Source organism: Hoplias malabaricus, chromosome 8 (assembly GCF_029633855.1).
Source record: "Hoplias malabaricus isolate fHopMal1 chromosome 8, fHopMal1.hap1, whole genome shotgun sequence".
NCBI lineage: Eukaryota > Metazoa > Chordata > Actinopteri > Characiformes > Erythrinidae > Hoplias > Hoplias malabaricus.
The window spans coordinates 22,024,240-22,039,063 of record NC_089807.1 but is presented as its reverse complement, the minus strand read 5'-3'; the positions used below and the strand labels follow the sequence as shown (position 1 = coordinate 22,039,063).

Below are 14,824 nucleotides of genomic sequence, written 5' to 3'. Positions count from 1 at the left end.
TAGGAGTGCATGAGAGTCTGTCCTAAATGCACTTGTCAGTTTTCAGTCCAACCCTTTAGCATAGCACCTTCGATAGCTCAGTTGGTAGAGCGGAGGACTGTAGTTGTTAATAAGGCGATCCTTAGGTCGCTGATTCAAATCCGGCTCGAAGGAGACTTTTCTTTTCCCTCGTGCCACTGCGGGATATCATGGCCAGGTGCCTGCCTGCAGATGCACTGGCATGCCAGAGTGCAATATGCTGAAGGCAGTGACGGATCATTTACACTGTTCCATTCAAATTTCTCAAACTTTATCTTGCCTCCCTAAAAGACTTGCAGACTTGAAAACATAAAGCCACGCTGGTGTGGGTGTGTGGAGGTGGTGAATGAGGCAGCAACGTGTCGTTTAGAAGTTTGGCAAAAAAGGAAGTAGCAGAAGGAGGACGCTTTACATTCCTTCAACCTACACAGCCCAGCATGTGGGTGGGGGGGGGACCTTCCAGAGTCTTGTAGTGGACTTGGTGTGCAAGAAAGCACACACTTCCCTGACCGGGAATCGAACCCGGCCGCAGCGGTGAGAGCGCCGAATCCTAGCCACTAGACCACCAGGGCCACCGTTTTCAGCTACGTCTGAAAGGAAGGAGTTAGGATTAAGTTCAGGGGCTAGGGCTAGGCTTTTGCCGGATGTACTCGCTCTACAATCATAGGAGTGCATGAGAGTCTGTCCTAAATGCACTTGTCAGTTTTCAGTCCAACCCTTTAGCATAGCACCTTCGATAGCTCAGTTGGTAGAGCGGAGCACTGTAGTTGTTAATAAGGCGATCCTTAGGTCGCTGATTCAAATCCGGCTCGAAGGAGACTTTTCTTTTCCCTCGTGCCACTGCGGGATATCATGGCCAGGTGCCTGCCTGCAGATGCACTGGCATGCCAGAGTGCAATATGCTGAAGGCAGTGACGGATCATTTACACTGTTCCATTCAAATTTCTCAAACTTTATCTTGCCTCCCTAAAAGACTTGCAGACTTGAAAACATAAAGCCACGCTGGTGTGGGTGTGTGGAGGTGGTGAATGAGGCAGCAACGTGTCGTTTAGAAGTTTGGCAAAAAAGGAAGTAGCAGAAGGAGGACGCTTTACATTCCTTCAACCTACACAGCCCAGCATGTGGGTGGGGGGGGGACCTTCCAGAGTCTTGTAGTGGACTTGGTGTGCAAGAAAGCACACACTTCCCTGACCGGGAATCGAACCCGGCCGCAGCGGTGAGAGCGCCGAATCCTAGCCACTAGACCACCAGGGCCACCGTTTTCAGCTACGTCTGAAAGGAAGGAGATAGGATTAAGTTCAGGGGCTAGGGCTAGGCTTTTGCCGGATGTACTCGCTCTACAATCATAGGAGTGCATGAGAGTCTGTCCTAAATGCACTTGTCAGTTTTCAGTCCAACCCTTTAGCATAGCACCTTCGATAGCTCAGTTGGTAGAGCGGAGCACTGTAGTTGTTAATAAGGCGATCCTTAGGTCGCTGATTCAAATCCGGCTCGAAGGAGACTTTTCTTTTCCCTCGTGCCACTGCGGGATATCATGGCCAGGTGCCTGCCTGCAGATGCACTGGCATGCCAGAGTGCAATATGCTGAAGGCAGTGACGGATCATTTACACTGTTCCATTCAAATTTCTCAAACTTTATCTTGCCTCCCTAAAAGACTTGCAGACTTGAAAACATAAAGCCACGCTGGTGTGGGTGTGTGGAGGTGGTGAATGAGGCAGCAACGTGTCGTTTAGAAGTTTGGCAAAAAAGGAAGTAGCAGAAGGAGGACGCTTTACATTCCTTCAACCTACACAGCCCAGCATGTGGGTGGGGGGGGGACCTTCCAGAGTCTTGTAGTGGACTTGGTGTGCAAGAAAGCACACACTTCCCTGACCGGGAATCGAACCCGGCCGCAGCGGTGAGAGCGCCGAATCCTAGCCACTAGACCACCAGGGCCACCGTTTTCAGCTACGTCTGAAAGGAAGGAGATAGGATTAAGTTCAGGGGCTAGGGCTAGGCTTTTGCCGGATGTACTCGCTCTACAATCATAGGAGAGCATCCGAGTCTGTCCTAAATGCACTTGTCAGTTTTCAGTCCACCCCTTTAGCATAGCACCTTTGATAGCTCAGTTGGTAGAGCGGAGGACTGTAGTTGTTAATAAGGCGATCCTTAGGTTGCTGGTTCAAATCCGGCTCAAAGGAGACTTTTCTTTTCCCTCGTGCCACTGCGGGATATCATGGCCAGGTGCCTGCCTGCAGATGCACTGGCATGCCAGAGTGCAATATGCTGAAGGCAGTGACGGATCATTTACATTGTTCCATTCAAATTTCTCAAACTTTATCTTGCCTCCCTAAAAGACTTGCAGACTTGAAAACATAAAGCCACGCTGGTGTGGGTGTGTGGAGGTGGTGAATGAGGCAGCAACGTGTCGTTTAGAAGTTTGGCAAAAAAGGAAGTAGCAGAAGGAGGACGCTTTACATTCCTTCAACCTACACAGCCCAGCATGTGGGTGGGGGGGGGGACCTTCCAGAGTCTTGTAGTGGACTTGGTGTGCAAGAAAGCACACACTTCCCTGACCGGGAATCGAACCCGGCCGCAGCGGTGAGAGCGCCGAATCCTAGCCACTAGACCACCAGGGCCACCGTTTTCAGCTACGTCTGAAAGGAAGGAGATAGGATTAAGTTCAGGGGCTAGGGCTAGGCTTTTGCCGGATGTACTCGCTCTACAATCATAGGAGTGCATGAGAGTCTGTCCTAAACGCACTTGTCAGTTTTCAGTCCAACCCTTTAGCATAGCACCTTTGATAGCTCAGTTGGTAGAGCGGAGGACTGTAGTTGTTAATAAGGCGATCCTTAGGTCGCTGGTTCAAATCCGGCTCGAAGGAGACTTTTCTTTTCCCTCGTGCCACTGCGGGATATCATGGCCAGGTGCCTGCCTGCAGATGCACTGGCATGCCAGAGTGCAATATGCTGAAGGCAGTGACGGATCATTTACATTGTTCCATTCAAATTTCTCAAACTTTATCTTGCCTCCCTAAAAGACTTGCAGACTTGAAAACATAAAGCCACGCTGGTGTGGGTGTGTGGAGGTGGTGAATGAGGCAGCAACGTGTCGTTTAGAAGTTTGGCAAAAAAGGAAGTAGCAGAAGGAGGACGCTTTACATTCCTTCAACCTACACAGCCCAGCATGTGGGTGGGGGGGGGACCTTCCAGAGTCTTGTAGTGGACTTGGTGTGCAAGAAAGCACACACTTCCCTGACCGGGAATCGAACCCAGCCGCAGCGGTGAGAGCGCCGAATCCTAGCCACTAGACCACCAGGGCCACCGTTTTCAGCTACGTCTGAAAGGAAGGAGATAGGATTAAGTTCAGGGGCTAGGGCTAGGCTTTTGCCGGATGTACTCGCTCTACAATCATAGGAGTGCATGAGAGTCTGTCCTAAACGCACTTGTCAGTTTTCAGTCCAACCCTTTAGCATAGCACCTTTGATAGCTCAGTTGGTAGAGCGGAGGACTGTAGTTGTTAATAAGGCGATCCTTAGGTCGCTGGTTCAAATCCGGCTTGAAGGAGACTTTTCTTTTCCCTCGTGCCACTGCGGGATATCATGGCCAGGTGCCTGCCTGCAGATGCACTGGCATGCCAGAGTGCAATATGCTGAAGGCAGTGACGGATCATTTACATTGTTCCATTCAAATTTCTCAAACTTTATCTTGCCTCCCTAAAAGACTTGCAGACTTGAAAACATAAAGCCACGCTGGTGTGGGTGTGTGGAGGTGGTGAATGAGGCAGCAACGTGTCGTTTAGAAGTTTGGCAAAAAAGGAAGTAGCAGAAGGAGGACGCTTTACATTCCTTCAACCTACACAGCCCAGCATGTGGGTGGGGGGGGGACCTTCCAGAGTCTTGTAGTGGACTTGGTGTGCAAGAAAGCACACACTTCCCTGACCGGGAATCAAACCCGGCCGCAGCGGTGAGAGCGCCGAATCCTAGCCACTAGACCACCAGGGCCACCGTTTTCAGCTACGTCTGAAAGGAAGGAGATAGGATTAAGTTCAGGGGCTAGGGCTAGGCTTTTGCCGGATGTACTCGCTCTACAATCATAGGAGTGCATGAGAGTCTGTCCTAAACGCACTTGTCAGTTTTCAGTCCAACCCTTTAGCATAGCACCTTCGATAGCTCAGTTGGTAGAGCGGAGGACTGTAGTTGTTAATAAGGCGATCCTTAGGTCGCTGATTCAAATCCGGCTCAAAGGAGACTTTTCTTTTCCCTCGTGCCACTGCGGGATATCATGGCCAGGTGCCTGCCTGCAGATGCACTGGCATGCCAGAGTGCAATATGCTGAAGGCAGTGACGGATCATTTACACTGTTCCATTCAAATTTCTCAAACTTTATCTTGCCTCCCTAAAAGACTTGCAGACTTGAAAACATAAAGCCACGCTGGTGTGGGTGTGTGGAGGTGGTGAATGAGGCAGCAACGTGTCGTTTAGAAGTTTGGCAAAAAAGGAAGTAGCAGAAGGAGGACGCTTTACATTCCTTCAACCTACACAGCCCAGCATGTGGGTGGGGGGGGGACCTTCCAGAGTCTTGTAGTGGACTTGGTGTGCAAGAAAGCACACACTTCCCTGACCGGGAATCGAACCCGGCCGCAGCGGTGAGAGCGCCGAATCCTAGCCACTAGACCACCAGGGCCACCGTTTTCAGCTACGTCTGAAAGGAAGGAGATAGGATTAAGTTCAGGGGCTAGGGCTAGGCTTTTGCCGGATGTACTCGCTCTACAATCATAGGAGTGCATGAGAGTCTGTCCTAAATGCACTTGTCAGTTTTCAGTCCAACCCTTTAGCATAGCACCTTTGATAGCTCAGTTGGTAGAGCGGAGGACTGTAGTTGTTAATAAGGCGATCCTTAGGTCGCTGGTTCAAATCCGGCTCGAAGGAGACTTTTCTTTTCCCTCGTGCCACTGCGGGATATCATGGCCAGGTGCCTGCCTGCAGATGCACTGGCATGCCAGAGTGCAATATGCTGAAGGCAGTGACGGATCATTTACATTGTTCCATTCAAATTTCTCAAACTTTATCTTGCCTCCCTAAAAGACTTGCAGACTTGAAAACATAAAGCCACGCTGGTGTGGGTGTGTGGAGGTGTTGAATGAGGCAGCAACGTGTCGTTTAGAAGTTTGGCAAAAAAGGAAGTAGCAGAAGGAGGACGCTTTACATTCCTTCAACCTACACAGCCCAGCATGTGGGTGGGGGGGGGACCTTCCAGAGTCTTGTAGTGGACTTGGTGTGCAAGAAAGCACACACTTCCCTGACCGGGAATCGAACCCGGCCGCAGCGGTGAGAGCGCCGAATCCTAGCCACTAGACCACCAGGGCCACCGTTTTCAGCTACGTCTGAAAGGAAGGAGATAGGATTAAGTTCAGGGGCTAGGGCTAGGCTTTTGCCGGATGTACTCGCTCTGCAATCATAGGAGTGCATGAGAGTCTGTCCTAAACGCACTTGTCAGTTTTCAGTCCAACCCTTTAGCATAGCACCTTTAATAGCTCAGTTGGTAGAGCGGAGGACTGTAGTTGTTAATAAGGCGATCCTTAGGTCGCTGGTTCAAATCCGGCTCGAAGCAGACTTTTCTTTTCCCTCGTGCCACTGCGGGATATCATGGCCAGGTGCCTGCCTGCAGATGCACTGGCATGCCAGAGTGCAATATGCTGAAGGCAGTGACGGATCATTTACACTGTTCCATTCAAATTTCTCAAACTTTATCTTGCCTCCCTAAAAGACTTGCAGACTTGAAAACATAAAGCCACGCTGGTGTGGGTGTGTGGAGGTGGTGAATGAGGCAGCAACGTGTCGTTTAGAAGTTTGGCAAAAAAGGAAGTAGCAGAAGGAGGACGCTTTACATTCCTTCAACCTACACAGCCCAGCATGTGGGTGGGGGGGGGACCTTCCAGAGTCTTGTAGTGGACTTGGTGTGCAAGAAAGCACACACTTCCCTGACCGGGAATCGAACCCGGCCGCAGCGGTGAGAGCGCCGAATCCTAGCCACTAGACCACCAGGGCCACCGTTTTCAGCTACGTCTGAAAGGAAGGAGATAGGATTAAGTTCAGGGGCTAGGGCTAGGCTTTTGCCGGATATACTCGCTCTACAATCATAGGAGTGCATGAGAGTCTGTCCTAAATGCACTTGTCAGTTTTCAGTCCAACCCTTTAGCATAGCACCTTTGATAGCTCAGTTGGTAGAGCGGAGGACTGTAGTTGTTAATAAGGCGATCCTTAGGTCGCTGGTTCAAATCCGGCTTGAAGGAGACTTTTCTTTTCCCTCGTGCCACTGCGGGATATCATGGCCAGGTGCCTGCCTGCAGATGCACTGGCATGCCAGAGTGCAATATGCTGAAGGCAGTGACGGATCATTTACATTGTTCCATTCAAATTTCTCAAACTTTATCTTGCCTCCCTAAAAGACTTGCAGACTTGAAAACATAAAGCCACGCTGGTGTGGGTGTGTGGAGGTGGTGAATGAGGCAGCAACGTGTCGTTTAGAAGTTTGGCAAAAAAGGAAGTAGCAGAAGGAGGACGCTTTACATTCCTTCAACCTACACAGCCCAGCATGTGGGTGGGGGGGGGACCTTCCAGAGTCTTGTAGTGGACTTGGTGTGCAAGAAAGCACACACTTCCCTGACCGGGAATCGACCCCGGCCGCAGCGGTGAGAGCGCCGAATCCTAGCCACTAGACCACCAGGGCCACCGTTTTCAGCTACGTCTGAAAGGAAGGAGATAGGATTAAGTTCAGGGGCTAGGGCTAGGCTTTTGCCGGATGTACTCGCTCTACAATCATAGGAGTGCATGAGAGTCTGTCCTAAATGCACTTGTCAGTTTTCAGTCCAACCCTTTAGCATAGCACCTTCGATAGCTCAGTTGGTAGAGCGGAGCACTGTAGTTGTTAATAAGGCGATCCTTAGGTCGCTGATTCAAATCTGGCTCGAAGGAGACTTTTCTTTTCCCTCGTGCCACTGCGGGATATCATGGCCAGGTGCCTGCCTGCAGATGCACTGGCATGCCAGAGTGCAATATGCTGAAGGCAGTGACGGATCATTTACACTGTTCCATTCAAATTTCTCAAACTTTATCTTGCCTCCCTAAAAGACTTGCAGACTTGAAAACATAAAGCCACGCTGGTGTGGGTGTGTGGAGGTGGTGAATGAGGCAGCAACGTGTCGTTTAGAAGTTTGGCAAAAAAGGAAGTAGCAGAAGGAGGACGCTTTACATTCCTTCAACCTACACAGCCCAGCATGTGGGTGGGGGGGGGACCTTCCAGAGTCTTGTAGTGGACTTGGTGTGCAAGAAAGCACACACTTCCCTGACCGGGAATCGAACCCGGCCGCAGCGGTGAGAGCGCCGAATCCTAGCCACTAGACCACCAGGGCCACCGTTTTCAGCTACGTCTGAAAGGAAGGAGATAGGATTGAGTTCAGGGGCTAGGGCTAGGCTTTTGCCGGATGTACTCGCTCTACAATCATAGGAGAGCATCCGAGTCTGTCCTAAATGCACTTGTCAGTTTTCAGTCCAACCCTTTAGCATAGCACCTTTGATAGCTCAGTTGGTAGAGCGGAGGACTGTAGTTGTTAATAAGGCGATCCTTAGGTTGCTGGCTCAAAGGAGACTTTTCTTTTCCCTCGTGCCACTGCGGGATATCATGGCCAGGTGCCTGCCTGCAGATGCACTGGCATGCCAGAGTGCAATATGCTGAAGGCAGTGACGGATCATTTACATTGTTCCATTCAAATTTCTCAAACTTTATCTTGCCTCCCTAAAAGACTTGCAGACTTGAAAACATAAAGCCACGCTGGTGTGGGTGTGTGGAGGTGGTGAATGAGGCAGCAACGTGTCGTTTAGAAGTTTGGCAAAAAAGGAAGTAGCAGAAGGAGGACGCTTTACATTCCTTCAACCTACACAGCCCAGCATGTGGGTGGGGGGGGGGACCTTCCAGAGTCTTGTAGTGGACTTGGTGTGCAAGAAAGCACACACTTCCCTGACCGCGAATCGAACCCGGCCGCAGCGGTGAGAGCGCCGAATCCTAGCCACTAGACCACCAGGGCCACCGTTTTCAGCTACGTCTGAAAGGAAGGAGATAGGATTAAGTTCAGGGGCTAGGGCTAGGCTTTTGCCGGATGTACTCGCTCTACAATCATAGGAGTGCATGAGAGTCTGTCCTAAACGCACTTGTCAGTTTTCAGTCCAACCCTTTAGCATAGCACCTTTGATAGCTCAGTTGGTAGAGCGGAGGACTGTAGTTGTTAATAAGGCGATCCTTAGGTCGCTGGTTCAAATCCGGCTCGAAGGAGACTTTTCTTTTCCCTCGTGCCACTGCGGGATATCATGGCCAGGTGCCTGCCTGCAGATGCACTGGCATGCCAGAGTGCAATATGCTGAAGGCAGTGACGGATCATTTACATTGTTCCATTCAAATTTCTCAAACTTTATCTTGCCTCCCTAAAAGACTTGCAGACTTGAAAACATAAAGCCACGCTGGTGTGGGTGTGTGGAGGTGGTGAATGAGGCAGCAACGTGTCGTTTAGAAGTTTGGCAAAAAAGGAAGTAGCAGAAGGAGGACGCTTTACATTCCTTCAACCTACACAGCCCAGCATGTGGGTGGGGGGGGGACCTTCCAGAGTCTTGTAGTGGACTTGGTGTGCAAGAAAGCACACACTTCCCTGACCGGGAATCGAACCCAGCCGCAGCGGTGAGAGCGCCGAATCCTAGCCACTAGACCACCAGGGCCACCGTTTTCAGCTACGTCTGAAAGGAAGGAGATAGGATTAAGTTCAGGGGCTAGGGCTAGGCTTTTGCCGGATGTACTCGCTCTACAATCATAGGAGTGCATGAGAGTCTGTCCTAAACGCACTTGTCAGTTTTCAGTCCAACCCTTTAGCATAGCACCTTTGATAGCTCAGTTGGTAGAGCGGAGGACTGTAGTTGTTAATAAGGCGATCCTTAGGTCGCTGGTTCAAATCCGGCTTGAAGGAGACTTTTCTTTTCCCTCGTGCCACTGCGGGATATCATGGCCAGGTGCCTGCCTGCAGATGCACTGGCATGCCAGAGTGCAATATGCTGAAGGCAGTGACGGATCATTTACATTGTTCCATTCAAATTTCTCAAACTTTATCTTGCCTCCCTAAAAGACTTGCAGACTTGAAAACATAAAGCCACGCTGGTGTGGGTGTGTGGAGGTGGTGAATGAGGCAGCAACGTGTCGTTTAGAAGTTTGGCAAAAAAGGAAGTAGCAGAAGGAGGACGCTTTACATTCCTTCAACCTACACAGCCCAGCATGTGGGTGGGGGGGGGACCTTCCAGAGTCTTGTAGTGGACTTGGTGTGCAAGAAAGCACACACTTCCCTGACCGGGAATCAAACCCGGCCGCAGCGGTGAGAGCGCCGAATCCTAGCCACTAGACCACCAGGGCCACCGTTTTCAGCTACGTCTGAAAGGAAGGAGATAGGATTAAGTTCAGGGGCTAGGGCTAGGCTTTTGCCGGATGTACTCGCTCTACAATCATAGGAGTGCATGAGAGTCTGTCCTAAACGCACTTGTCAGTTTTCAGTCCAACCCTTTAGCATAGCACCTTCGATAGCTCAGTTGGTAGAGCGGAGGACTGTAGTTGTTAATAAGGCGATCCTTAGGTCGCTGATTCAAATCCGGCTCAAAGGAGACTTTTCTTTTCCCTCGTGCCACTGCGGGATATCATGGCCAGGTGCCTGCCTGCAGATGCACTGGCATGCCAGAGTGCAATATGCTGAAGGCAGTGACGGATCATTTACACTGTTCCATTCAAATTTCTCAAACTTTATCTTGCCTCCCTAAAAGACTTGCAGACTTGAAAACATAAAGCCACGCTGGTGTGGGTGTGTGGAGGTGGTGAATGAGGCAGCAACGTGTCGTTTAGAAGTTTGGCAAAAAAGGAAGTAGCAGAAGGAGGACGCTTTACATTCCTTCAACCTACACAGCCCAGCATGTGGGTGGGGGGGGGACCTTCCAGAGTCTTGTAGTGGACTTGGTGTGCAAGAAAGCACACACTTCCCTGACCGGGAATCGAACCCGGCCGCAGCGGTGAGAGCGCCGAATCCTAGCCACTAGACCACCAGGGCCACCGTTTTCAGCTACGTCTGAAAGGAAGGAGATAGGATTAAGTTCAGGGGCTAGGGCTAGGCTTTTGCCGGATGTACTCGCTCTACAATCATAGGAGTGCATGAGAGTCTGTCCTAAATGCACTTGTCAGTTTTCAGTCCAACCCTTTAGCATAGCACCTTTGATAGCTCAGTTGGTAGAGCGGAGGACTGTAGTTGTTAATAAGGCGATCCTTAGGTCGCTGGTTCAAATCCGGCTCGAAGGAGACTTTTCTTTTCCCTCGTGCCACTGCGGGATATCATGGCCAGGTGCCTGCCTGCAGATGCACTGGCATGCCAGAGTGCAATATGCTGAAGGCAGTGACGGATCATTTACATTGTTCCATTCAAATTTCTCAAACTTTATCTTGCCTCCCTAAAAGACTTGCAGACTTGAAAACATAAAGCCACGCTGGTGTGGGTGTGTGGAGGTGTTGAATGAGGCAGCAACGTGTCGTTTAGAAGTTTGGCAAAAAAGGAAGTAGCAGAAGGAGGACGCTTTACATTCCTTCAACCTACACAGCCCAGCATGTGGGTGGGGGGGGGACCTTCCAGAGTCTTGTAGTGGACTTGGTGTGCAAGAAAGCACACACTTCCCTGACCGGGAATCGAACCCGGCCGCAGCGGTGAGAGCGCCGAATCCTAGCCACTAGACCACCAGGGCCACCGTTTTCAGCTACGTCTGAAAGGAAGGAGATAGGATTAAGTTCAGGGGCTAGGGCTAGGCTTTTGCCGGATGTACTCGCTCTGCAATCATAGGAGTGCATGAGAGTCTGTCCTAAACGCACTTGTCAGTTTTCAGTCCAACCCTTTAGCATAGCACCTTTAATAGCTCAGTTGGTAGAGCGGAGGACTGTAGTTGTTAATAAGGCGATCCTTAGGTCGCTGGTTCAAATCCGGCTCGAAGCAGACTTTTCTTTTCCCTCGTGCCACTGCGGGATATCATGGCCAGGTGCCTGCCTGCAGATGCACTGGCATGCCAGAGTGCAATATGCTGAAGGCAGTGACGGATCATTTACACTGTTCCATTCAAATTTCTCAAACTTTATCTTGCCTCCCTAAAAGACTTGCAGACTTGAAAACATAAAGCCACGCTGGTGTGGGTGTGTGGAGGTGGTGAATGAGGCAGCAACGTGTCGTTTAGAAGTTTGGCAAAAAAGGAAGTAGCAGAAGGAGGACGCTTTACATTCCTTCAACCTACACAGCCCAGCATGTGGGTGGGGGGGGGACCTTCCAGAGTCTTGTAGTGGACTTGGTGTGCAAGAAAGCACACACTTCCCTGACCGGGAATCGAACCCGGCCGCAGCGGTGAGAGCGCCGAATCCTAGCCACTAGACCACCAGGGCCACCGTTTTCAGCTACGTCTGAAAGGAAGGAGATAGGATTAAGTTCAGGGGCTAGGGCTAGGCTTTTGCCGGATATACTCGCTCTACAATCATAGGAGTGCATGAGAGTCTGTCCTAAATGCACTTGTCAGTTTTCAGTCCAACCCTTTAGCATAGCACCTTTGATAGCTCAGTTGGTAGAGCGGAGGACTGTAGTTGTTAATAAGGCGATCCTTAGGTCGCTGGTTCAAATCCGGCTTGAAGGAGACTTTTCTTTTCCCTCGTGCCACTGCGGGATATCATGGCCAGGTGCCTGCCTGCAGATGCACTGGCATGCCAGAGTGCAATATGCTGAAGGCAGTGACGGATCATTTACATTGTTCCATTCAAATTTCTCAAACTTTATCTTGCCTCCCTAAAAGACTTGCAGACTTGAAAACATAAAGCCACGCTGGTGTGGGTGTGTGGAGGTGGTGAATGAGGCAGCAACGTGTCGTTTAGAAGTTTGGCAAAAAAGGAAGTAGCAGAAGGAGGACGCTTTACATTCCTTCAACCTACACAGCCCAGCATGTGGGTGGGGGGGGGACCTTCCAGAGTCTTGTAGTGGACTTGGTGTGCAAGAAAGCACACACTTCCCTGACCGGGAATCGACCCCGGCCGCAGCGGTGAGAGCGCCGAATCCTAGCCACTAGACCACCAGGGCCACCGTTTTCAGCTACGTCTGAAAGGAAGGAGATAGGATTAAGTTCAGGGGCTAGGGCTAGGCTTTTGCCGGATGTACTCGCTCTACAATCATAGGAGTGCATGAGAGTCTGTCCTAAATGCACTTGTCAGTTTTCAGTCCAACCCTTTAGCATAGCACCTTCGATAGCTCAGTTGGTAGAGCGGAGCACTGTAGTTGTTAATAAGGCGATCCTTAGGTCGCTGATTCAAATCTGGCTCGAAGGAGACTTTTCTTTTCCCTCGTGCCACTGCGGGATATCATGGCCAGGTGCCTGCCTGCAGATGCACTGGCATGCCAGAGTGCAATATGCTGAAGGCAGTGACGGATCATTTACACTGTTCCATTCAAATTTCTCAAACTTTATCTTGCCTCCCTAAAAGACTTGCAGACTTGAAAACATAAAGCCACGCTGGTGTGGGTGTGTGGAGGTGGTGAATGAGGCAGCAACGTGTCGTTTAGAAGTTTGGCAAAAAAGGAAGTAGCAGAAGGAGGACGCTTTACATTCCTTCAACCTACACAGCCCAGCATGTGGGTGGGGGGGGGACCTTCCAGAGTCTTGTAGTGGACTTGGTGTGCAAGAAAGCACACACTTCCCTGACCGGGAATCGAACCCGGCCGCAGCGGTGAGAGCGCCGAATCCTAGCCACTAGACCACCAGGGCCACCGTTTTCAGCTACGTCTGAAAGGAAGGAGATAGGATTAAGTTCAGGGGCTAGGGCTAGGCTTTTGCCGGATGTACTCGCTCTACAATCATAGGAGAGCATCCGAGTCTGTCCTAAATGCACTTGTCAGTTTTCAGTCCAACCCTTTAGCATAGCACCTTTGATAGCTCAGTTGGTAGAGCGGAGGACTGTAGTTGTTAATAAGGCGATCCTTAGGTTGCTGGCTCAAAGGAGACTTTTCTTTTCCCTCGTGCCACTGCGGGATATCATGGCCAGGTGCCTGCCTGCAGATGCACTGGCATGCCAGAGTGCAATATGCTGAAGGCAGTGACGGATCATTTACATTGTTCCATTCAAATTTCTCAAACTTTATCTTGCCTCCCTAAAAGACTTGCAGACTTGAAAACATAAAGCCACGCTGGTGTGGGTGTGTGGAGGTGGTGAATGAGGCAGCAACGTGTCGTTTAGAAGTTTGGCAAAAAAGGAAGTAGCAGAAGGAGGACGCTTTACATTCCTTCAACCTACACAGCCCAGCATGTGGGTGGGGGGGGGGACCTTCCAGAGTCTTGTAGTGGACTTGGTGTGCAAGAAAGCACACACTTCCCTGACCGCGAATCGAACCCGGCCGCAGCGGTGAGAGCGCCGAATCCTAGCCACTAGACCACCAGGGCCACCGTTTTCAGCTACGTCTGAAAGGAAGGAGATAGGATTAAGTTCAGGGGCTAGGGCTAGGCTTTTGCCGGATGTACTCGCTCTACAATCATAGGAGTGCATGAGAGTCTGTCCTAAACGCACTTGTCAGTTTTCAGTCCAACCCTTTAGCATAGCACCTTTGATAGCTCAGTTGGTAGAGCGGAGGACTGTAGTTGTTAATAAGGCGATCCTTAGGTCGCTGGTTCAAATCCGGCTCGAAGGAGACTTTTCTTTTCCCTCGTGCCACTGCGGGATATCATGGCCAGGTGCCTGCCTGCAGATGCACTGGCATGCCAGAGTGCAATATGCTGAAGGCAGTGACGGATCATTTACATTGTTCCATTCAAATTTCTCAAACTTTATCTTGCCTCCCTAAAAGACTTGCAGACTTGAAAACATAAAGCCACGCTGGTGTGGGTGTGTGGAGGTGGTGAATGAGGCAGCAACGTGTCGTTTAGAAGTTTGGCAAAAAAGGAAGTAGCAGAAGGAGGACGCTTTACATTCCTTCAACCTACACAGCCCAGCATGTGGGTGGGGGGGGGACCTTCCAGAGTCTTGTAGTGGACTTGGTGTGCAAGAAAGCACACACTTCCCTGACCGGGAATCGAACCCAGCCGCAGCGGTGAGAGCGCCGAATCCTAGCCACTAGACCACCAGGGCCACCGTTTTCAGCTACGTCTGAAAGGAAGGAGATAGGATTAAGTTCAGGGGCTAGGGCTAGGCTTTTGCCGGATGTACTCGCTCTACAATCATAGGAGTGCATGAGAGTCTGTCCTAAACGCACTTGTCAGTTTTCAGTCCAACCCTTTAGCATAGCACCTTTGATAGCTCAGTTGGTAGAGCGGAGGACTGTAGTTGTTAATAAGGCGATCCTTAGGTCGCTGGTTCAAATCCGGCTTGAAGGAGACTTTTCTTTTCCCTCGTGCCACTGCGGGATATCATGGCCAGGTGCCTGCCTGCAGATGCACTGGCATGCCAGAGTGCAATATGCTGAAGGCAGTGACGGATCATTTACATTGTTCCATTCAAATTTCTCAAACTTTATCTTGCCTCCCTAAAAGACTTGCAGACTTGAAAACATAAAGCCACGCTGGTGTGGGTGTGTGGAGGTGGTGAATGAGGCAGCAACGTGTCGTTTAGAAGTTTGGCAAAAAAGGAAGTAGCAGAAGGAGGACGCTTTACATTCCTTCAACCTACACAGCCCAGCATGTGGGTGGGGGGGGGACCTTCCAGAGTCTTGTAGTGGACTTGGTGTGCAAGAAAGCACACACTT

At 50.5% G+C, this 14,824-nt stretch overlaps 1 non-coding gene across 1 annotated transcript; it reads left to right on the top strand.

The window, feature by feature from the left end:
• Positions 1-2,112: 2,112 nt before the first annotated feature.
• On the top strand, positions 2,113-2,199 carry trnay-gua (transfer RNA tyrosine (anticodon GUA)). Its single transcript is given in 2 exon segments — positions 2,113-2,149; positions 2,164-2,199. It is a non-coding gene; the product is annotated as a tRNA-Tyr (tRNA).
• The last annotated feature ends 12,625 nt before the right edge of the window (positions 2,200-14,824 follow it).